The sequence below is a fragment of the Tamandua tetradactyla genome, chromosome 6 (genome assembly GCF_023851605.1).
Source record: "Tamandua tetradactyla isolate mTamTet1 chromosome 6, mTamTet1.pri, whole genome shotgun sequence".
Classification (NCBI taxonomy): Eukaryota; Metazoa; Chordata; class Mammalia; order Pilosa; family Myrmecophagidae; genus Tamandua; species Tamandua tetradactyla.
Window position 1 is genome coordinate 166,220,771 of NC_135332.1, and position 25,491 is coordinate 166,246,261.

The following is a 25,491-nucleotide window of genomic DNA, read 5'->3' on the forward strand; positions in this document are numbered from 1 at the left end:
CAGCCTCTATCTAGATGTTCTGTCTATTGATGAGAATGGTGTATTGAAGTCTTCAACGATTATTGTAGAGACGTCTACTCCTCCCTTCAGTTTTGTCAATGTTTGCCTCATGGTTAGGTACATAGATATTTATGATTGCTCTTTCTTCAGGATGGATTGCTCATTTTATTAATATATATTGTCTCATAACAGTTTTGCATTTAAAGTCTATTTTTTCTATATTAACATAGATTTTTTTTTGGTTACTGTTTGTATCTTTTTTAAACTTTCACTTTCAAACTATTCATGTCTTTACATATAAGATGAATCTCTTGCAAACAGCATTTAGTTGGATCATACTTTTTAATATTCTGCCAATCTGCATCTTTTGATTGGGGAGTTTAGTCCATTAACATTCAGTGTTATTACTGTAAAGGTAGTACTTCAACCATTTCACTCTTTGGTTTTCATATGTCGTAGTTTTGTCTCTGTTTTAACCCCGTTGGTTACCCATTCCAAAATTTCTTCATTTCTTCACTATATTCCGTGCATCTCTCTTCTGTTTTTTCCTTTCAGCCTGCAGAACTCCCTTTAGTATTTCATGGAGGGTAGGTCTCATATTGATGAGCTCTCTCAGTTTCTGTTTATCTGTGAATATTTTAAGCTCACCCTCATTTTTTTTTTCTGGATACAGATATTTGGCTGGCAGATTTTCTCTTTCACTATCTTAACTATATCATGCCACTGATTTCTTACCTTCTTGGTTTCTGATGAGAAATTGGCAGTTAGTCTTATTGCAAATCTCTTGTATGCTATGAATCACACTTCTCTTGCTCTTTGAGAATTCTCTCTTTATGACATCTGCCATTTTAATGAGTAGGTCTGCTAGGGTGCATTCGGTTTGCAGTATGTTGTACTTTTTAGACACATATATTTATGTCTTTTATACGAGTTGGGAAATTTTCAGTCATTGTTTTCCCCAGATATTTTTTCTGCCCCTTTTCCCTTCTCTTTTTCTTTTGCATATGATGCATATGTTTGCATGATTCATGCTGTCATTCAAATGCCTGAGAACCTGCTCAATTTTTTTCCAACTTTCCTCTATCTGTAAGATTTTGAATGTTCTGTCTTCTAGTTCACTGATTCTTTCTTCTGCTTGTTCAGTACACTGTATGAACACTGTATGTCTCCAGTGTATTTGTAATCTCTTCTATTGTGCCTTTCACCCCCATAATTTCTGCTGTGCTTCTTTTTATACTTTCAAATACTTCTTTTTGCTCATAAAGTGTCCTAATATCCTTTATTTCTTTAACCATATTTTCCTTCATCTACTGGACTTGATGTAGGAGATTTGTTTGAACATCTTTGATTAGTTGCTCCAAATTCTGTGTCTCCTCTCAAGTTTTAATTTGTTCCCTTGACTGGGCCATATCAAAAATACGACTTGTAATTTTTGGCTGATGTTGAGGCATCTGATTATCTTGACGAATTTACTCTGAAGGTCAGTTTCTCTCCTGTGCCTACGGTTGTATTGTTGATTGGCTATGTGTTAAGACTTTTCCTTGACACTTGGCTCAACTTATTCTAGACCTTTAGAAAAGCCCATGTCAAAATCATCAGATTTTTTTCAGCTCTTTTTCATCTGTTTTTTGCTCTGGGTAGGCAGTATTATTATTTTTTTTTATTTTTGCATGAGCAGGCACCAATATTCGAACCTGGTAGTGGCAGGTGAAAACTCTGCCACTGAGCCACCATGGCCTGCTCTGCAGTACTGTTTTTAAGATTATGCTTTTTGTGCAATTGTTTTACCATCAGGAGCGAGCTTCCTTTCTTCTGTTCCTTCTCTGGGAATTTTGATTTGTTTTGTTTGTTTCTGTTTTACCACTATAGTTTTTTGTTTGTTTGTTTGTTTTGTTTTGTTTTTAATATTCCTTTCATTGTCTCTAGCTGCTTTTGACTGAAGGGCAAATTCTGGAAATAGAGTCACCCCGAAGAGAAATTTCCCAAGTCAGTATTTCCCAGCCAAAACAGGGCCAGAGACCCACAAACAGGGTGCAGAGCAGCTCCAAAGTGCCCTGGGGAGGGTTTCAGGAAGAATGCCCAAAGCCTCTTTGACATCTTCTCTAAGCTGTGCTTTACTGGCCTGCCCAAGGCATGCCACTCTTTAGCAACCAGTTCTCCACAGCCCTAAGGAGGGGAATTGAGTCTTTAAATCTCCACCACCTCTGTTGTTGTCAGGGGTAGGGTGGAAATAATGGCTCCTGCCGTCTTTTATTTGAGGCGGGACCCAGAGATCTGAAATCACTAATCAAAAGCCATGATCAATGCTTGGCCACTCCTACCACTGTTCTTGGGGAAGAGAAATTTTATGTCCCCTTCTGACAGCAGCAGTACACCAGAGTCTGGACCCCAAAGTGGCCTACTGTGAGAGTGGGGTTGGGTGCTGGCAGCTGCCACATGAAGAGAGCTACTCAATTTTTAATGTAGTTCATTAGCCTCTTTCTCCTCCTCCTCCCTGGATGCTGTACAGTACTATTTTGGCTTCTGGAGTCCCAGAACAGTTGTTTCAGACATCTATCACATCTATTTAAAAGGAGCTTTGGTGGAAGGACCAAGTCCTGGAGCTCCTTACTCTTCGCCATCTTCCCCAGAACCCAATCATGGCTTCATTTTTAATGAAGAGGTTTAATTTTTATTGGTTTTAAAAATGGAGAAAGTAGTGCCTGCATTTTATAATCTCTGATGGTTTTTATGTACCCCAGAGAAACATATTCTTAAACTTAATTCATTCCTGGGGGTGTGAACCTATTCTCTTGTAACTAGGACCTTTGGATTAGGTTGCTTCAGTTATGGTGTGGCCCACCTTAATCAGGATAATTGTTAATCCTGTTACTGGAGTTCTTTCTAAGCAGAGTGAGATTCAGACATAAAGAGAGAAAACCACAGGAAGCAAGAAGCAAAAGGCCAATGAAACCTGGAAGAGAAGGGAGAAGCCAGGAGGCCACAATATGCATTGCGATGTGATGTAGGAGTCCAGGACCAAGGATTGCCAGCAGCCAGCCCCAGAATACCTGTCTTTGGGAAGAAAGCATCACCTTGATGATGCCTTGATTTGGACTTTTGCTAGCCTCAAAACTGTGAGCCAACAAATTCCCATTGTTTAGGCGAGCCCTATTGCATGATATTTGTTTTGGCAGCCAGAAAGCTAAAACATATTCCTTGTGGAGATCTTATGAGGTGGATTGTGTGAAAGTGCTTAGCTTATTGAGCAACTGCTCAATAAATAGCTTGTATTTTTGAAGTCCAAGAAACCTTTACGATTTAATGGAATGAAACTATTATGATGGACTAGGGCTCTGTGGGGAATCTATTTGTGGAATATGAATTCTCAGAACTAGCTGTTGCTTTCTTTGTGCCCCATAACACTTTTTTTCAAGCCATTAGTAGAGCACTTACCATACTACATGATCTTGTTAACATGTTTTTATCCCTGCTAGATTCTGAATTTCTTGAAATTTGGAATTTGTCCTTCTTATTCTTACAGATCCCATTACAGAGCCAACGCATACTAGATGCTTAATACCTAACGGTTGTATGTGAATTTGCTTTAGACACCTGTTGCCCCTTGTAGGAATCTTTTTTTTTTTTTGCCAAGATCAAAGGTTAATTTGCTTTTTAAGACTTTCAGTGAAGGCGTTCTTCTAAAATCTCTTTTTTCATGGAGTGTCTTCCTCAGGATAAATGGCTACCATCTGCCCAAGGCTGGACAAGATACCTGTGTTTCCGATACAGTTGCTAGAATAGTATGCTTGTCAACTCACCAGCAACTTATGTTTTTCTTATTAACAAAAATGACTCTTTCAAAGGGATTCATTGGAATAAAAGAGAAAGAGTGACAGAGCTAAGCAAATGTCTTTATCCCTATTCTTCAAAATATCTCTCTTTTATTTCATTTCAGGTTTTTCTTCCTCCTTTAACAACATAATAGAAGGAGAATAACAAGCCCAACCTCCAAACAAAATAAAATCTGTTGAGTCAATACTCAGACAGTTCCAGTTGGCATAATTAATGTGGGGAGTGATAAATAACCACCCAATTCCATATTTTACTCTCTGAGACTTTAGCTGCAGTTAATTCTATTTTCTGGATCTTATTTCTGCTTACAAAATCTGACTCAAAAAAAAAAAACAAATTCACAGTGGCCCAATGAGTTCATTTTATCAACTTTTCTTTCTTAGCTTTCTAAATTTTAGCAGAGAGGTAGTGATAAAATTTTGATTGCCAAGATTTAAAAAAATTTCTCTTAACTGGACATTCTGAAAAAAAAAAGCAATAGGGGAATCCTATGTTGTCAAAACAAATCTGGCCACTAACTTGCTGCCCTGTAATCTGTTTACTAGGAATAAATATGACTGACTTGTCCAAATATCTTTTCCTTATTTGGAAACAACTGAGTATTGACTTTTACTGCTAATTCTTTGACGTTAGTCACATTAGGCAGCCATTATAATACTAAGGGGCATTAGTATATATTTTCAAAAAGGTATCTGTTTCAAATATAATTGCATCCTCTGTCTTCTTGAAGAAGAAGACATGTCTGGTCTGGTATGGGTCTGGTTAGGGCAGTAGCTAGCCTGGGTGTGAGGCAATATTGAACCTACAACAGCATGACTTTTAAAAAGACATACCTTCATTTCTTTTCTCTCTTTTCTCCTCAGAAGGGCCCCACTGAATTGAGAAAACTTTCTGCTTTTTCAAAATTGATAAAGCCTACCTTATTCTTTTGGCTTTGGTACTCTCTGTGCATGACCGAGTTTTCTAAACGTCTGATAATTGGCTCCCTTCTGAGGAAGTTCTTCGGAGGTCAGAGGCTTATGGTATCAAACATCAGGCTGTCTGGTTTATTGTAAGGGTATTTGGTTAAGATCAAGATCTCAGATAAGAGTGCAGTTGCCCTGGCTGGAAAAGGAAATGGCCTCCCATGTAGCAGAGCAACTCTTGGAGGGAAGCAGAGAGAGGCAAATCCCGTGAACTCATGTTAAGTTGCAGTTTGCTATTCCTATCATTGGTAGATGGTCAGCATTCATTTTCACCTGGAAAAGCCAAATCTTGAGTTGTGGGTGAAAATAAGATTTACCTTCAGATCTGTGCTATAAGATCAATAGCAAGTCAGATGACTAGAAACGTACTATGAAGCAAAACACATGAGTTTCTAGTTCCCTGAGTTTCAGCCCATACTCCCTGCCTTCGGAGGTCAAAGCTCACCAGTCAAGGTGGCACCTCATATTTTAAGTGCTTTTTTTCTGAGATGTTGAAAGCACCTGGCAGGCATTAACTATTTTATGCAGTGAAAGAAGATACAGATATTACCACGTGAAGCGCTACATTCCAAGATCTGTTCTTTGGTCCATCTAGTTTCAAAACAAATTTTATATATTCACATTATTAAGTTTCCTGTTTATACTTTCAAGGTGCTATGTCATTTTAACCAGTCATATGACTTATAGGAAGATAGCTTTATTTGGAATCGTGGAATATTTTTCCATGTGGACTTTTACAGCTGCACGAGTTTAGTCCCTGTGAATGAGATTGTGTACTCTGTTAATTATTCGTTCTCTTTTTTCCAGGTATCATGTTTACTAATCAGGGACTCTCTTAGTGATGTCCAATATCACCTTAGGAGAACATGGTCAAAAAAACATGACAAATAATTAAAATGTGGTAGGGAATTGAGGGAGAATGTTCATTGTGACACTGTAGTTCAACCCCGTCTTTTAAAAAATTATTCTAGTAACATACGTACAACTCACATTTCCCCATTTTAACAACTTTCAAGCGTACAGTTCAGCAGTGTTAATTATGTTCCCCATATTGTGCTACCATCACCAGTATCCATTACCCTTCCATCCATCCTTTCATTTTACTGATGAGGAAATTAAAATCCAGAAAATGTCCAATCCTTCGTTACCAGAAGACCAATACAAAGACAAAGAAGGAAAAGGCCTGTCTACATGTTGAAGCTATACTTGAAAGTTCCAAGCTTGGGGGAAGTCCTTATCAGCAGGGCCTAGCCTGGGAGGTACTTTGGTCCTGGGAAAACTGCCACATCATCTGGTTGTGAGCAACTCTGGCCCTCAGGGCTTGGGTTCTTCCTTAGGAAAAAGGGGAATATTACATTAAACAATTGCCGTATCTTCCAACTCTAAATGTCTATAGTGACCTGATATTCTTTCCATGGATACTATGAATATATTTTGTTCTGAATTGTGGCCTCAAAGCCAGCTTACGTGAAGATGGTGCGTCAAGTCTGGCTGGCCTTTGAACAAACCAGTGGTATTTCTAAGCTGTCAGGTGCTCTTCTGGCACCCAGCAGGGTAAGGCCAGAGAGCACTGGCTGCTCCTGACAGCAGGTCATCAGTCCCCCAGCCCTCCTGGTCTATGGGATCCAGGCGGGGAAGACCACCATACACTTCTTTATGTAGCCATTCTCCCGGGAACAACCAGAGTCCCGTTTCCTTCAGGAAGCTCTGTCTGACATCCCTGGCCTCCTGGCAGACCACAGCTCTGACCATGATGCTTCCTTTTTTAGTAAATGTACTTTTATCAAGTATAACAAATGTATCAAACCACACCAATGCAAGGTGTATGTAAATCATAGGGTAGTAAAGGGGAACCATGTTGCTTTGGGGACGCTGTCTCTTACACGGCTCTTCTTTGCATAAGCAAGAACGTGTCTTACCTCTTCAATGGCCCTGAGGACCGTAAAGGCAGGAGACATGTCTCTTGCATCACAGCTAGTGTCTGTTATATTACTGCATCTATAGGTAGATGTTTAAGGAACACTTTATCTTTTTTCTCTGCTTTAAAAGTTGTAGTTACAGGAAAACACCCTGCCCTCATTTTTATCCTCTTATTCATCTTCTCTCCACCCACCATGCCAATAGCTGCTTGAGTGTGACTAATATCTTAACAAATTTGCATAAGATTTATTCATATAACATGCATTTTGATTCTTATAGTTACACTGTGAGATAACTGTTATGTCCTTTTTTGAAATGAGAAAACGAGGTCCAAAGAGGTTAGATAAGTTGCCTGAGGTCACATTGGTAGTAAGTGGCAGAGTAGACCTTCAAGCCAGGATATGAGACTCTATGTTGAGGACGATTTCCCTTTTACCTGCTCTCACCTTGTCCTCCTAAGTCATTGTGACAATGCTACATTATAGAAGCTGTTTTGTATTTACATCAAAAATTCTAAGGTGAGGCCTTGGTATATATTGCAAACATTTATAAAGTAGCTGTCATTTATTTTTGGCTATTACAGTTTTATTTTCATGAATTCTGCCCTCCCCATTGCCTACATAGCTCTCCCCTCTCTGATAATTCCCAGAATTTCTCGTGGTTCTCACACTCTCACCTTCCTTTCCTTCTCCTCCAATCCCACTTTAAAATCATTCATATTGAACTATAAATGATGGCTAATATTTAGTGTATTTCTTCCTTAGGCACTTGCAATTCCCAGGGGAGAAATGGAAGCCAAAGAGGTGATTTTTGACTGGGAAAAGTTCAGGCATATACCAGAGAATGTGGGAGTGTTAGAAAGCACTCTCAGCCTGTCTTTTCTCTCACCAAGATCCACAGGACTAAAATAAATATTTGGGAGGAGAACATTGTCTGTGCCCAGGCAGGTTTCCAAAATCATTTCCTGATTTTCCAGGGCCCATGATCATTCTAGCACAGCAGTAAACTGTGTGAAATATTGTGCAGTAATAAAATCTCCAGGTTGAGAATAAAACAGGTTAGTGTCCCAAAGTGGTTATATAAAAGCAACTCTATAGTAACAGCGAAACAAACAGGTGTAGGACAGGTGTGGTGGGATGAAAATAGTCTCAGCTAGGGAGTTGTACATAAGTGTCAAAAAATATAAGTTAACCCAGCTCATTCTGTCTCAGTTTAAAAATTTTTCCCCATTAAATCATTTTACTTGAGATTAAAATGAAAGCAAATCCATAAACATTTTCTGATTGGGAATTGTACCCCACTTCAGAAAATCTTGTCTTTCTGTTTGTTTTTACTCAGTTTCTCAATTTAGATTATTTTTCCTCATTTGTCATTTTCCCCAGAGCTCTTCTGCATTGTGTGTTTTGGTTGCATTCACATCAGCTATTGTACCCTTGTACACTCTGTAGCTGCCGCAAGGTTAGAATGGAATTAGCCCACACCTAGTGCAGGGATGGGCCTGGTTGATGTGCCTTAACCAAGTACTTTCCTCCTTGCCGCAGTGATTGGCTCACAGATGAGCATGTAACCCAGACTTAGTCCAGGAACTTGTCAAGGCTTAGGATCTAAACTGATCTAATCAGAGTGAAGCCCATGACTCATTCGCTGGTCCGTGGAAGAGAATCTCCGTCTTTTTCTAGACTGCATGCAGTTTCAAGGCCTAAGATGGTTGTAGCCATTTTGCTATCATGAAAAGTGCCAACCTGGGGACAAAGTCTCCTCAGACATAAGGAAAGCAAAACAGAGGGCATTGCAGAACAGTGAAACTAAAGCCTTGATCAAACCACACCTGAAGCTATAACCAGACATTTCAGTTAAAGACAATTAATCCTCTTTATTGTTTAAATTTATTTTTGTCAGATTTTTCTATTTCTTGCTACAAAAAGCATACTAAATATTAAGTCATATATTGTGCTTCAGCATCAAGGCACACATATATTTATTTTTCTTATTAGTGTTTTTGCATTGCGATATAGTTTATATACAGGAAAAATGCACTGATCTTGAGTATACATTTGAATAAGGTATGTGTATCGTGCATCTCAATCAAAATTGGGGTAGATGGAAAAAATGGCCACAAATTCTGCCTATCCTTTTTTCCATTTTGCTCCATCAAAAGGTTCAAGGTAGGGTGGTACAATGGCAGTTCAGTGGCAGAATTCTTGCCTGCCATGCAGGAGAAACCAGGTTCAATTCCCGGTGCCTGCCCATGTTTAAAAAAAAAAAAGGTTCAAGGTGTTTCTCCATTTCTGAGCCTATACTTGGCTTCTTTGGGAATGGAAAAGTAATTAACAGGACACAAGCAAAGATTTGAAAAGTGCTTTGGATTGGAAAGCACTTTTGTGCTTTTTTGGGAATCCATGTGAATGAGGCTGAGCTACACTGCTGGAGAATGAGAGGACACATGGAGGAGAATTGAAATGTCCCAGCTCAGAGCCTACCAACAGCCAGAGATTGGAGAGTCTGTCCTAAATCATCCAGCCTCCAAATGACCACAGATGGATGAGATCAGCTGAGCAGGTCAAAACAGGAACTACTACTTAGAAACCCAACAAAACATGAGCTAAGTAACATGGATGTTGCTTTAAGCTATTAGGTTTTGCAATGGTTTGTTACTCAGCACAAACAAACTGATAGACTATATAGAACGTTTTTGTAGTCTCAGTAAGTTCCCTCATGCCTGTTTCTGGTCAGTCCCTCTCCCCTCTCCCCACCTCCTGCCCCACCCTACACCCCCACCCCACCCCCCCACCCCCCAGCCCAAGGCAACCACTCTTTGGAATTTTATCACCTTAGTTTATTTCTGCCTGTTCTTGAACTTCATATAAGCTTCATATAAATCATACTTATTGTACTCTTTTATATTTGGCTTCTTTTGCTCAATATCATGCTTTTGAGATCCTTGTTTTGTGTGTAGTATGTTTCTTTCATTCCTGAGTAATGCTTCATTGTTTGACTATATGGAATGTGGTTATCCATTCTCGTAGATGACTCATGAGTTGCTTCCAGGGTTGACACATGCGAATATAGATGCTAATCATTTTATTGCCTCTATCAAACTGGTTGAACTGTTTTATATTACCACTGGAAATGTGTGAGTGTTCCAGTTGCTCACATCCATTGTGAGCAAGTTGAAATTGTCAGTCCTCATAATTTTAAGCCATTCTAGTGGGTATGTAGTGATATCTCATATAGCTTTAATGAACTTTTCTCTGAATACTGATAATAATGAACATCTTTTCATGTGTAAACCATGGTTTGTGTCTTTTGTGAAGTGTCAATTCACATCGTTGGTCCAATTTTTAATAATTTGCTTAAACAGTCAATTGTCTTTTTGGAAATTTAAGAAATAAAAAAGTACCTGGACTTTTAAATTTATTCAGATATTTGCATTAATGGATCTCTTCATTTCTTCATGTCAATCAGATCTTCCTGTGTGTCATTTTTCTTTAGCTGAGAACTAGCTTTAGCATTTCTTATAGTGAAAGTCTGCTTGTGATAATTCTCTTGCTTACCATTTATCTAAAAATATCTTTATTTCACTTTATTTTAAGAGGGTATTTTCATCACATATAGAATTTTAGATTAACTTTCTTTTCCTTTCAGCACTTTAAACATAGTACTCTATTGTCTTCTGGTCTGCTGCTTTCTTACACTTTATGTCTTATCATGGTTCCCCTGCATTTATGGTGACTATTTTTTGTTTCTGACTGCTATAAATTTCCTCTCTGTATTTGATTTTCAGAAATGTGACAATGAATCGCCTCAGTGCAATTTTCTGAATATATCCTGCTTGGATATTGAGTTTTTAGACCTCTAGTTTGATGTTTTTCATCAAATTTGGGGAATTTACAACCATTATTTCCTCAAATGTATTTTTTTCTGCAGTAGTATTCTCTGCTTTCCCTCTGGGGCTCCAGTTACATGTACGTTAGGCTACTTGATATTATCCCTAGTTACTGAGGCTCTGTTCCTCCCTCCCTCCCTTCCTCTTTGCTTTTTTTTTAATTGGTTATAAATGCTCTTTTTTAAATGCAATTTTATGAGATATATTCACACTCAAAATAATCCATTCAATGTATACAATCAGTGGCTCACAGTATTATCCTATAGTTGTGCATTCATTACCACACTCAATTTAGAACATTTTCTTTACTCCAAGAAAAAAAATTAAAAATATAAAAGGACACCCAAAGCATTCCATGCCCCTTATTTCCCCTATTGTTTATCTATTTGTCTTTATTTTATTACTCATCTGTCCATACACTGGATAAAAGTGTGAGTCACAAGGTTTTCACAATTACAGGGTCACATGATATATATAGTTATACAATCATCAAGAATCCAGTTTAATGGATTGCAGAGCAACAGTTTCAGGTATTTCCTTCTCGCTATTCTAATACACTAGAAACTAAGAAGGAGTATCTATATAATGCGTAAGAATACCCCCTCCCCCCATGACCTTTTAACACTATTTGAAATCTCTTAGACACTGAAACTTTGTTGTGTTTCTTTTATCTTTCCCATTTTGGTCAACAAATCATTCTCAGTTGCAGGATGCTGGGGCCAGGTTCTACCTTGGGATCATGTCCCATGTTGCCAGGGAGGTTTATGCCCCTGGAAGTCATGTCCCATGTTGGGGATAGGTGGGTAGTGGGTTTATTTGCAGAACTGGCTTCAAGAGAGAGGCCACATCTGAGCAACAAAAGAGGCTGTCTGGGCATAATTATAAGTAGGCTTAGCTTCTTTTTTTATTATAACTTATATACTAAAAAGCAATAAATTTCAAAGCACACTGCAACAAATTAGTTATAAGACAGATTTCAGAGTTTGGTGTGGGTACAGTTCCACAATTTTAAGTTTTTCCTTCTAGCTGCTCCAAGACACTGGAGACTAAAAGAAATATCAAGATAATGATTCAGCAATCATACTTATTTGTTAAATCCCATCTTCTCTGTTGTAACTTCTCCTTCTCCTGTGATCTTTATCCCAGTCTTTAAAGGTATTTGGATTATACCTATTCTCACTTTTTCATGTTGGAAAAGGCTGTGGATAAATGGGATAGGGGGGTGGAACTAACTGGAGAGGCTGCCTTTCTGAGTTTCAGGACTTGTCTGTCCTAGGAACCCTTCTGGAGGTTGCAGGTTTCTGGGAAGTCATCATAGTGCATGAAAGCTTTGTAGAATCTCAGATAGAGCCCTAAGTGTTCTTAAGGGGTGGCAGAAATGATGTTGGCGGGGTTTGACAAACCCTGATAAATAGCAATATCTAGCTGAAGCTTAGGGAAGAGTAGCCTCCAGAGTAGCTTTCTACTCTATTTGAACTCTCTCAGCCACTGACGCCTTTTTTGTTATAATTCTTTTCCGCCTTTTGGTCAGGATCTTCCTTCTTTCTGTGGAAGAATAATTTCTGTTGATCTGTTTTCAAGTTCACTGTCTGTTCCTCCCACCCCTTATTTTTCTTATTACCTCTTAACCCCTCCAATGTAAATTTTTAAACATTCAGGCTGCCAAACAGGTCCACAAATACCTGGCGAAATCAGGGAAAGGAGACAGGCTTGGGTTTTTTGATGATTTTCAGGTGGGACTTGGGTAAATGCTCCTGTGCATAGGCCGGGGCTTGTGTTGTTTGAGCTTCTCACCAGGACCAAAGGAGTGGGTTCCAAGGATCATGGGCCTGCCCCGCTGTGCGGCACAGCAGGAAGGAGAGTGTGGAGCATGGAAGCTGTCACCAGTCAAACAATAAAAATGGAGCCAGACTCCCAATTCCAACGTCTACACTTCCCACCCACCCTCCCTGCTTTGTTTTACTCCATGGCACTTGTCACCATCTTCCTATTATTTATTTATTTATTTGTAAATTTTCTATTTCTCACTCATCAAGCAAACCATGAATACAGATTCTGTTCACTACTAGGTCCAGTGTGCCTAGAACAGTGCCACACCCACACCCACCTAGCTCAACAAATATTTGATAAATGATCTAGAGGAAAATGTAATAAATTTGACACAAGATATCTCTGTGTATCTTTTCTATAACAATATATATTAGTTTGATTAAGAGAAAACTTTCTGTAAGAATATTTTTGAACTCCAGGACTTCAGGTTATAAAACCTCTTTGCAAATGCTAAACCAAATAACCTTACTTTATCCCTGAGTTAGGCTCACTGGTTACACTTTCAATCATTCTATCAGCTTGCTTTTCTTGATGTACATTTAAATTTCTCATCAGCATCATCAGAATGAATTCTCGATGAGAAAAGGAAAAGAAAGGATGTGTCTGCTCTATCATTCCCATTTTTCTGATAGGTCAAGTCACACATATTGTTCAAAAGACATATTTCCTCTATTTGCTTTTTAAATGCTTATTCCACTTCTCCCATTCTCTCTGTCTGCTCATCAAGCAAAGGCTTTTTATATATTTCTCCCCTGCCTGGTTGAATGTATATACTGGAGTTTGTGATTAGATCCTGTCACGGTTAGAGACAGGTGTCAACTTGGCCAAGTTGTGGTACCTGTTCATCTGATTGGGCAAGCGCTGGCCTGTCTGTTGCAATGAGGACATTTCATAGGATTAGGTCATGATCACGTCGGCTACATCCACAGCTAATTCCATTTGTAATCAGCCAAAGGGGAGTGTCTTCTGCAGTTGGTGATGCTAAATGCAATCATGGGAAGCCTTTTGGGGAGGACTCAGAGGAGACAGGTTGCATTCCTGCTTTGGCTGGTGAGCCTCTCCTGTGGAGTTCATCCAGGCCATCCATCGGAGTCGTCGGCTTCGCAGCCTGCCCTGTGGATTTTGAACTCTGCGTTCCTGTGGTCACGTGAGACACTTTTATAAATTTTATATTTGCAAGTGTTCCCTGTTGATTCTGTTTCTCTAGAGAACCTTAAGTAATACAGATCCCCTTTCCTGATTTATTTTAGCAACTCCCTAGCAACTTAATTCTTAGTAGTGATAAATCCTTTAAAACAAAACTGTAAATTGCACAAACAGTAAATGATTTTATTATCCAATTCTTAGTTGGACTCTTGATTTCTCTTTGATACCATAATCTGAATGGCATGAAGTTAACCCTGATGACAAAGTACAAGGGAGGGAGAAGGGATATAGAGATTGTTTGTTTCTTGCACGTTGTTTTATGTGTTAATTCTGGGGGTCATTCTATCAGTCAGGGTTCTCCAGAGAAACAGAACCAACAGGATATATATATATACGGTTGTGTGTGTATATATGTATATATATATACACACGCACATATACACACGTATATATAAAAAGAAATGCATTGTAAGGAATTGGTTCATATGGTTGTCTTTTGTGGCACGTGGCAAATCTAAAATCTGTAGGTCAAGGCCATAGGCTGGAAATTACAGTAAAGGTGATGTTGAAGTTGAGACTGAAATCCATCTGCTCTCTGGAATCCTCAGACCTGTTAAAATCTCCAACTGATCAGATGAGGCTCACCAACATTATGGAAGGCAATCTCTTTTCCTTAAAGTCAACTGATTTGTAGATGCCAATCCCATCTATAAAATATCTCTACAGCAATATCTGGCACAGTGTTTGACCAAACAAATGGACACTGTAACCTAGCCAGCTCTTCTTTCCTGGATACTGCATCCTACTTTTCCCCTCTGCTATTCTAAAACGGAATACTGTCCACAGAGAGCTTCATAATTCAAATCTTTGTTGCCTAGCTAAATTAAAGAAATATATATATATATATTTTTCAACACAAGCACTGACTAATTAATTTCTAAAGTACATATTACTCAAACTTTTGACATTCCTGTGGAAATGCTTTTATTCTAGAGAGAACACCTTAATTCTAAAGCTTAGCCCACTTATGGTACTTGATACGTGTTAGCCTGCTTTCTTCATCCATATGGTGTATGGACAAGTAGTTGCAGAAACAAAGATATTTCTCATTACGCTCAGGTCACTCAGGTCAGGCAAAAGCTGAAGAAGTTAATGCCAGTATCACATGCAATGTTAATTGACAAACAAGTTGGTCAATTCTAGAAAAGCTGAATGAAGAGAGTTCATTCATCTCAAAACAAAAGGCTTAAAACTGCCACCCAGGAGTGAATCTGAGTCCCTACTTCTTACTCATTTTCTTTGTTCATGAATTGTAGTTCTAAGGAACATATCTGAATGCCATTTTGATGAAGAGATTCTATACATGTGGCAAGAAACAGAAAACACTGGCAATCAAGAGTTTCTTGAGGAACAGTAATTGATATTTATAGTATATTTTAGGGTTACTTCCTAAAGTAAATGTTGAGGAACAGATATATATAGTACATTTTAAGGTTACTTCCCTCTGTTGCTTTGTGAGGGACTGCAGGGCTTCCTATTGTACACCTCCACAAATTCTTCCCTGCTAGAAATAGAAATTCTCTCTCTAGATTTTAATTTTTTCCCGATTTAGAGAATGAAAGCTATAGCTCCACTGCTAAAAATAAAAGAGATTTGGGGTGGATAGGCTCTGTGTATAGATACAGAACTGATCAGGGGATACCCTGCCATGCTGGCAAACCCGCAGAGTAGCCTCAACACTTGGTTAAGTAGCCTCGCCATGGGGACTGAGAAAACTCATTTGGGACCACTCTCTCAGGCCCTTGAACCCAGTGAAGGGCATCCTGTTTATTTATGTGGACTTCCGTAACATCACAAATGGGGATTTGAAATGAAAAGTGGAGAGAGGTATAGAAAACAAATCAGCTCTCCAATTGGCAGAGGAGGTGACTATAAGGAAGGTTTTCAGGGTGGACCTTTTCTTAAACAGGTACTTCTTTCATGCTAAGGCCAAGGTAATTTTTTTTTAAACAAATAGGCATTTTCTTCTTTGTGTAAAATCAAGTATTTTAAATTATATTTAGGCCATAAAAGAAAGGGCTAAGAAAGTAACATAGTCATTTATCTCAAATTAACATAGTGTGGTCATTGAAGCTGTTAGTTACGTGGGGTCAGAAAAGGCTTTATTCCTTTAATCTGTATCCTAATAGAGTAGAGACCGATCGTGGGTGGGACCTTTTGATTAGTTATTTCGATTGAGATGTGACCCGCTGTGCTGGTTTGAAACTGTTATGTACCCTAGAAAGGCCATGTCCTTCTAATCTAGTCCTGGGGTTTGTTAAGTTACAGATCTACAGACGTGAGTCCATGCAGACCCATTGTTGGGTGGGACCCTTTGATTAGGTTGTTTCCATGGAGATATGACCCCTCCCATTCAAGGTGGCTCTTAATCTTTTTGCTGGAGCCCTGTGTGAAGTGAAGAAAAGAGAGAAAACATAAAACTCAGACAGAGTTCTGCCCACACAGAGGGCAGAGAGATGAAACCAAGAAACACAGACATTTGGAGATGCTAAGCTAGGAGATGAAACCCAGAGTTTTCCCTGGAGAAGCTAAGTGAGGACCCAAAGACCCTTAGAGAGAAAGCCACTAGACTAGGAGCTGAGAGAGCTGTTCGAAACCGGAAACCAGGAGAGAAGGACAGCAGACATTGCCATGTGCCTTCCCAGCTGACAGAGAAACCCTGGACACCATTGGCCTTTCTTCAAAGTCAAGGTACCTTTCTCTGGATGCTTTAATTCAGACATTTTCATGGACTTAGGTCTGTAAATTTGTAACTTAACAAATTCCCTTTGAAAAAGCCTATGGAGCATCCAGAAGCTGAAAGCAATGTAGGAAAGAAGGACCAACAGATGCCAGCCCTGTGATAGAGGTGTCCCCTGTGATAGAGGTGTCCCCTGTGATAGAGGTGTCCCAGATGTGATAGAGGTGTCCCCTGTGATAGAGGTGTCCCAGATGCCAGCAGCTTGTCTTCCCCTTGATAGAGGTGTCCCAGATGCCAGCAGCTTGTCTTCAGAGTCCAGGTTTTGTCCTGTTGATGCCTTCAGTTGGATATTTTCACAGCCTGAGAACTGTAGATAATAAGTTAATAAATCCTCATTGTAAAAGTCAACCCATTTCTGGTATATTGCATGCCAGCAGCTTTAGCAAACCGAACCACATAGGGATTATAATACACTATTAGTAGAATAGCATATTCTTATCTGACCTCTCCTTAACAGACATGAGACATTAAATGGCACAATCCATTTATATCCATCGTACTTGCTGAAGCTCACCACAAAAAGTTCATGACAAGCAGCTCCTATCTAGGAGGGCCACGTGCTTGTATTCTCATCAAGCCATCTGAATGCTTCTTACCAACGGATTCATTGTTCCTAAACCAGTTTATGCCAGTTATACTTTAAAGTAGTTAGGTAATTTAAATATTAATGAACACTAAAAATGAGCATGAAAGAAGAGTGTTGTTTCTAAGGAAACTAAGTCCTATATTTTGCAAAAATGTGAATAGTCTGCATTATAAAATGCTGTTGAATTAGGATAGACAAAACAATTGTAAAAAAGTGGAGGAAATGTAAAATTCTAAATGTCTCTGCATTCAGGTTATTTCTCAGGTGTCTTTTCACAGAGCCTACTCTGACTTGAAGAAAACAAATGTGGAAATCATAAAAGATATATAGTGGGTGTGGTTTTCATAAGGGAAAGAAGGCAGATTTGGAATCAGTGAACCAGTACTTAAAGAAAATATCTTAACCTTACATTGAGAGTTTGGTCAATAAATGTACTTTTCAGAGTTTTAAGTTAGATTAGATATTTATGTATGTTTCTTGTGATTTTTTTCTTTAATTAATTTTTTGCTTAATTGACTTACTATAAGGTCTTAATTTTGCTGATGAGAACTCTTCTGCGTAGTGTTTTTTTTTTTTTTTGTAACAGCAATGCTTCAAGGAATGCAAGAAAAAAGTACTGTAATTCAGTAAATTGGAAGCCTGCCTGCTCAGAAATCTAGTTAAAATTTGACTTCAGCACTCCTTTCAGGTCCAGTAGAAATTCAAAGCAATTCATTCTGCTTCTGGTAATTCATAGCTTTTCTTGGCTGCCTGTTTCTGGCCCCTGAATCCACATGTGCTGTTTTCCTTGCATTGAGCACCTAGTTCTGGTGTAATCATCACTCTTCATTCGTTATTCCAGAGCACCTGAGGGGGTTAACTAAAACAGAGATGCAAAGTCATTGGTGAAATGCCTGGCAGAAGAAAAGCACTCGTTCAGAGGTAGTGTTGTTGGTATTAATATTTTTATTATTTTGAATCATGACAGTGACTATGAAAAGTTGTGACATTCTCATTTTATCCGTCACAAACTGAGGCTCAGAGAGATTAAATGTTTTTTCTTTTCAAGGTTGCACAAAAATAAGTCGCCGAACAGAATTTTAACCCCAGGTAATTGTTGTTCTGTCTCTCAAGCCTGAACTGCTCACAGTGCTTTGTAGTGCAGGGAGGGAAATGAAGGCTGCTGTGAGCACCCACAGAAGGGTCACCTAAGCCAGGCTGGGGAGAAAAACGTGTGTTTCCGATTTTCTTTCTAGTACTAACAGAATAAGTGTTTTTTGTTCCAGCTTCAATGGATTAGTTGTTGCTTTGCAGCTTCCATGGCTTTGCTCTTCTTCCTTCCTCCCTTCCTCCCGTCCGCCCTTTGTCCTTTCCTTTCTTCCCTCTCTCCCACCTTCTTCCATCCTTCCTCCCCTCCCTCCTCCCCTCCCTCCTCCCCTTCCTCCCCTCTCTCTTTTCTTTTCTTCCCCTCCTCTTCACAACAACACATTTTCCACTGTGACAATCCTAGCCAGTCTCTGCATATCTCTTCTATGGAATATTCCTAAATCTGCCTTGTTAAAATAACATAGCTATTTTATAATTTTTGATACCAATAGCCATAAAAATACCTAAAATTAATTATTTCTTTTTTAGTAGATAGTGAGTATGTGATCCTTGGAGTACCCAGTGAAGTTGGCGTACAGATGAGGATATTTCAGGATTAGAAATTTTAAGTAAAATACTAGAGTCACACGTCTACTAAGTAGCATGGTGGGATTTGAACCCATGAATTCTGACTCCAGAGCTTGATTCATAACCACTGCATTCCATTCAGTGAGTGGGTGTGTTCAATATATTGTTGAATATGTATTTATGGGAAGCATGGGCATTTATTTTTCCCTAGGATTAGTACATATATCAGGCACATGGTGAGAGTTTTGTCTGGAGTTGGAACTTTTCCATAAAGCAGAAGAATCCCTTTTAGAGCCACAAGACTCAAAGAGGATTGATTATGAAACTAAGGTGTTTTTATCATGAAAGCAGAAATATGAAAATAATAATGAAGTTGTTCAGCCGTAAAAGAAAATGCTTTTGGAGATAACACAGACTAGATCTCAGGGGCAGAAGACTTTCAGATAAAATTTAGAATTAGATAAAATATCAGTGAAATTCAAAAAAGTCAACTGCTATGTAAAGGTATACTTTTTAAAGACTCAAATAACAGAAAACTATTTTGTCTTTAGAAGTTATTGTTTCCCTTTTGTCTGACTTATTTTTTTAAAGAATAATATACATTTGAAAACAGTTTCTATAAATCTGTTTCAGAAAACCCTAAAACCAGAGAAAATGTGTAAATTACTGTATTCAATAGAACTGTTTTAAGCTATATCAGAAATATTCTTCAGTTGTATAAAAGACCTTTGTGAAATAGTTCATACTCTCTTTGTTTATAACACTGTCTGAGTAGACATTTAACCATGAACATAAAAATTTAGAGAATTGTTTAATAATGCCTAATGAAAGTACTTGCCAATCTCTATTGAGTAACTAATGGATATTTAATGACTTGAAGTGTTAGCATATTTTGGCATTTGACATTTTATCTGGAACAAAAAAATGAAGTCAGTGTTACTGTTACCAAATCTCTTCCTTCCCATTCAATAGTCATAAGGCTATAGTTATTATTTCAATATTTAGGATAAGATATTTATTATAAAGTTCATAAATCTACTATAAATAGGACACTTTGAATAAGGAATGTGTCTGACGAGCTCAAGAGTGGAATATAAGCATAGATTGCAAAACTAACATCCTCAGAACATAAAATAATGCCTGGTACACAGTAAATGTTCAATAATTATGTTGAAATGAAAAGAACTAGGACACAGTGACAATACAATATATTTGAAAGACTCAACGGTAAGCTCTCATATCGAATATATTGTCAAAGTATGTGATATTCTACTGAGATTAGTTTAGAAGTTAGATGAAAGATAAAACCCCCTTAAGTTACAAATTTTTAAAACAGTAATATTCAGTGAGAATCTATCTGATCTATTTTATACAGTATAGGTTAGTGTTTAATAGGAAAGCTTCTGGAACCATACTGCATTTATTTTCAATCACTATTCTTTTACACTACTTAACTGGCCAAATTTATCTTTGGATCTCACTGGGAAATTTCTCTGTCTCACTTTTCCTTCACTGTAAAATGGAGATTGTAATAATACTTCTTCATAGGTTTGTTATGAGGTTCTGATGCCTGGTACATAGTTATCAATATGTAAATGCTAACTATTGCAATGTCATAGTACTCCTGTCTTCCTTGTTTTATACTATCTCTGCCCTTTTGGACATTAAACTTTTTGAAAACTCAAGGTAAACCATGGTTTAAAGGGATAGCTTCTCTACATATTTAAATTTTTAAGGTTGCTTGGCTCTAAATCATTATAGAAGCTTTAGCTGGACTTTAGTGTTCTTATGTTTGCATTTTTTAAAATAAATTTTTCTGTCTTCATCTATAGTTCTCATTTGTATTTCTCACCTTCTCAGCATCAATTATTCCTGTTTACTCTTATGAATACCTCAAATTTTCTAAGGGAAAACAACTCTCCTGCAGCCTGAGTTTTTACATTTCAAGTGAGTATCCATTCTGTCTTACCCCCAAGCTTTCCTTCTCTTCTGCCCTCATGTTTATTCCACATCTTTGCACAGGGCCAGCCAGAGTGAAGAATAGCCACTGAGACTCTTTTTTTGTATGCTGTACGATGGGGATCACATTCCATTATTTTTCCACGTGAGTATCCCATTATTGCAGCACCATTTGTTCAATTTTTGTTTGCTTGCTTTTTGTTTGTTTGTTTTGGGAGGCGGGGAGTGCACAGGCTGGGGCTTGAACCCAGGTCTCCTGCATAGTAGGAATTCTGCCACTGAAAAACTTGCTCCCCTCCACGCACTGAGCCTTTTTTGAGCGAGGCCGGTAGGAGCAAAATATATATGTTTTTCTTCTTGTTTTTATTGGAATTGAGGAAAAAAATATGTGCTTCTGAATGTGCTGGATGTTACTACGTGCACAGAAAATGAATGTGGAGAGAAACTGAGTTCCGGTCTTGTGTTTGAGTTCCTGCAGTCCCTGTGACGGGAGCTCATAAACCAAGGTATGTAAGTCATAAATTACAAGACTCTCTCAAGTGAGTTTAATTCATAAGTTAAAGTAGCTTTTCTGTCACTGGCAACAAAAAGAAAAATGATAATCTACACCATGGTTTGGCTGCCCGTTACTCTTTCTTACTTTATCAGTAAGCTTGTCTTCCTCAGAGTTCTCCAAAGACTACTAATGTTCTTTTTCTGATCAGTTCTAGGCTTAGAAAGTAGATAGTCTGCTCTGTTACTGTTTCATCACAGAACATGAAATACTCTAAGAAGGCTTGAGTTTTGGGATGTATATTTTTAACTTCATAGAACCATTCTTCTTCATTGGAAAGCATTTTTTTTTAGAATCTTGCCTAGAGTTTGTACAGCAGATGCTGACGGACAAGTGATCTGTCACTGAAGAAGGTCTTTGGATTGAGGAGCCTAGCATCAAATCCCAGACTAACTATTTGCATTTTTTTTGTATGCTGTATGGTGGGGGTCACATTTCATTCTTTTTCCATCTGACTGTCCCATTATTGCAGCACCATTTGTTGAATTTCTCTTTTTGGGGGGCGTGGGGTGGGGTGAAGTGCATGGGCTGGGAATTGAACCCAGGTCTCCCGGCATGGTAGGCAAGAATTCTATCACTGAACTGTCTTGCATCCCCACTATTCACAGTTGAATAAATTACTTACTCCATGTCAGTTTCTTATTTTGCACACTGGGGATAATACTTCATTGGGTTGAAATGAAAAATGAATGTAAAAAATTTAAAACAGGGTATGCATATGATGTTAAATTGTTATAGCATTGTCAAATATGCTATACCCTTTTAACTTTATTTCTAAGTTGATGGGAAATCTTGCTATTCAGATGATGACTATTTAACTCATGTATTCTCTTTCCAGATTTTTCTCTACCTAAATAGTTTTTAAACAGCTTTACTGAGATGTAATCCACATATATACAATCAACCCATTTGAAATGAACAATTCAGTGGTTTTTAATATATTCACAGACCGGCACAATCAACACAACAGTCAATTTTAGAACATTTTCATTACCTTAAAAACAAATGCTATTGTCACCCACTTGTCTCTCCATTCTCCTCTCCAACTGTAACTACTAGTCTACTTTCTGTCTATATAGATTTTCCTATTCTGTACTTTCCTATAAATGGAATCACATAATAGCGAACTTTTGTGACTGACTTCTTTCACTTACTGTAACGTTTTCAAGGTTCATTCACATCATAGCATTTGTCAGCACTTCATTCCTTTTTATGGCTGAATACTGTTTCATGGGGTGGATACACCACATTTTATCTCTTCACCTGCTGATGGACACTTGGGTTGTTTCCACTTTTTGACTATTTTGAATAATGCTATTTCCCCTAAATATTTACTTAATGATATTTCATATTGTATTATTACCTAACCTCAGAGGAGAAGAAACAAAAAGAGTGGAGAGAGAAATGTACGTAAATGCTGCTCTTTGTTGCCTGGTTTGACATCACACATGACATGAAGAAGGTTAAAACCTCTGGTTTCAACAAGTTTGAAGAGTTTTGATTATTTGGTAGCTTATTCCTTTGTCCTTGTTTTTCCTCTATGGTCAAAAATATAGTTTCCTACAAAAAATGCAGTTTTCTTAGAATGGCATTTTACTGGGCATTTTAATTTTCTAGAATGATAGTGATAGAGGGCACTCCTGGCTTCATATTCATCTAGACACTTGTAATTCAGAGCATAATTAGGTGTTTCTAGCATTCTAATAGTTTCAGTGTGCCTTAAACACATATGCATTTATTGTGAAACTTCCTGTTTTATAGTTTCTCCAATTCAGTGGTGCCTTCCCTACATGGAAGACAGCTAAGAAACCTGCTCGGATTTCCCCTCCTCAACCTCCCTGCTGCCAGCTTTCCTATCCCCCTCTATCCCATAGGAAGCCAAGAGGTTGCTCAAATTTCCTTCATAGGGTATGTGCCCCACCTGGCCTCTTCCTCTCCTGCTCAGCAACAGGTGGTTGTTTTTGTACTGCAGCGCTCCCCACCCTTTCGGCTGTCAGAATCCATTCCCAGTGGAAATGTGGACATTTGAATTTCTTCCAGACTTCAATGGGTAAATTGCCAATTTCCATCTTATGAAAATAACTTCCCTTTGATGAAATAATCTTGTTCCTAAACCATTCTGTTAAACCGAAGGAACAAAAAAGGAATTTACTTAAGGGCCGATGGAGTGATTGATATGTTTGCTTCCCCTTTTCTGATTTCTTTCAGGCAATGTCCAAGCACGTGGATCTTGTTGAGTTAACCAGTGAACAATGGAATCAGCATTCTGGTAACACTTGTTTTTTAGCCATGATGAATTATGATTTTCAGTGTACTCCTCTTTACCATTATTTTGAGGTTTAAAAAAGCTGATGAATCAGAGTAATCAGGGGTAAGACAAGAGGGCTATGAACTTAGTAAATATTCAACCCAGACAGCGTACATCAAATAGATTTGAGAACCACTGGCAAAAATAGTATCTTAGCAATGGGAAATGGAAATTTTTAATATCATATGTGGTTTTTTTCTATAGGAAAAGACTAAGAAAATAATGTTTTTTTTCAAAAAGTGAAAATGAAGGCTGAAGGGCAATATGATAAAAATGAATAATGGCCTCATAGTTATATAGCAGTTATATTTTTGCTCAGGAGTCTTAGGAATGTAAGAAATGGCACATTAATTTCCTTAAAGATTTATTAAATTAAATTTTACTCTGAACCATCTTCCTGATACCCTGCCCAGAAATTCAGACTCTGTCATTATTAGGGATTACTTTCCATCTCTTCCTCAGAGGTTGGCATTTGACAGTTTTACTATAACATGTCCCAGTGTGGTTCTATCTGGGCTTATTCCGTTTGCAGTTGGCTGGGCACTCTGAATGTAAATATTCATGTCTTTCTCTAAATTTGGGAAGTTTAAGCCATTATTTCTTCAAATATTCTCTCTGCTCCTTTCTTCTCCTTCTGGGACTCTCACAGCATATGTGTATATTGATATACTTGATGGTGTCTCACAGGTTCCTTGGCTCTGCTCACTTTTCTTCATTCTTTTTTCTTCCTGTTCCTCAGACTGGATGATATCAATTGTCTTATCTTTAAGTTCATAGATTCTTTTTTTGCCGGCTCTAGTATGCTGTTGAACCCATCTAGGAAATTTTAAATTTCTATGACTGGTCTCAGCTCTCTTTGGTTCCTTTTCATGATTTCTATTTCTTGATATTCTTTGTGTTCATCTTTTGTTTTTCTAATGTCTTTTTGTTCTTTGTCCATGTTTTACTTTAGCTCTTTGAGCATATTTAGGACCATTTTTAAAATATATATCTGTAGCTATTTAGAGAGTTAAAGCATTGTAATATCTAACCAAATAGATACCTTTGAGCCCCGCTATGGGAACCAATACCTAAAATAACTTTTACTCAGTTAAACCCTAGCCTTTACCCCTGTTTGTAAGTCTTTCTGGTGACACCAACTAGGACCATGTTTTTAAAAGTTTTTTGCCTAGTATATCTCAGGTCTGGTCCTCCTTGTTGGTAGTTTCTAATTCTTTAATCTTCTCCTTTGTTTGCTTTCTGTTTCTCTGTATGTTTCATAATCTTTTGTAGAAGCCTGGACATTTTTATATTTTAATATGTTTCCATTGGAATTTAGACTCTGAGGAGTCTGAATCTTAAGTGTGTACCCTGCTAGCATTAAGACAGAGATTTCCTTGAATGCCAGCAGCTAACCATAAGTAAAACAAAACAAAAAAAAAGAGAAAAAACCCCACCTTTCCCAATATTTGCAGATTGGTCTATGCAATTCACTTCTTCAGAGCTTATCCATGTAGTAGATTTAGAGAGTAGCTTGAGACCAAAGCTTTCTGTGCAAGCATCTTGTCTTGGGCAAGTGGACATGTACCTAGGGATTCCCTGTTCATGTGTATTTGAATGCCCCCTCTTCTCTTGGACATGGCGCTCCTCAAGGTCTGATCACTGCAATTCTGGAAAGGCAAGTCCATCATGACGAGTGTCCCGGTTTAGTCTTTCAGGCTGCCAGCAGAAAGACTGACCCAGGTACACACACTCCCAGTATGTGCACAGGGGTTACTCTACTGCCTCTGGAACTTGGCCCTGGGACCTGCACTGGAAACGTAACTGGCTCATGCTGAGCCAGTGAGAGGGTGGGGAAGGAACCAGCCAGGGGGCCATGAGGTCCTACCATTTTAAATTTGTCCCCTTCTTGATTAGGCCTTCACCCTATAACTGCAATCATTTAACTTTTTTCGAGCTTTGAGGAAGGTGTTTCTTCAAATTTTGGCTGATTCTTCAAAGCCAGAGCCCTGAAGTATCTCACTCCATCATCTTGATCACCCTTGTTTGCCTATTATTATTTTTTAAGATAA

At 38.2% G+C, this 25,491-nt stretch overlaps 2 long non-coding RNA genes across 2 annotated transcripts; both read left to right on the forward strand.

The window, feature by feature from the left end:
• Window positions 1–20,482: 20,482 nt before the first annotated feature.
• On the forward strand, window positions 20,483–20,725 carry LOC143686478 (uncharacterized). The gene is made up of 2 exons (XR_013177183.1): window positions 20,483–20,567; window positions 20,643–20,725. It is a non-coding gene; the product is annotated as an uncharacterized LOC143686478 (long non-coding RNA).
• Window positions 20,726–20,971: 246 nt separating this feature from the next.
• On the forward strand, window positions 20,972–23,419 carry LOC143686479 (uncharacterized). Its single transcript, XR_013177184.1, has 3 exons — window positions 20,972–21,085; window positions 23,105–23,182; window positions 23,341–23,419. It is a non-coding gene; the product is annotated as an uncharacterized LOC143686479 (long non-coding RNA).
• The last annotated feature ends 2,072 nt before the right edge of the window (window positions 23,420–25,491 follow it).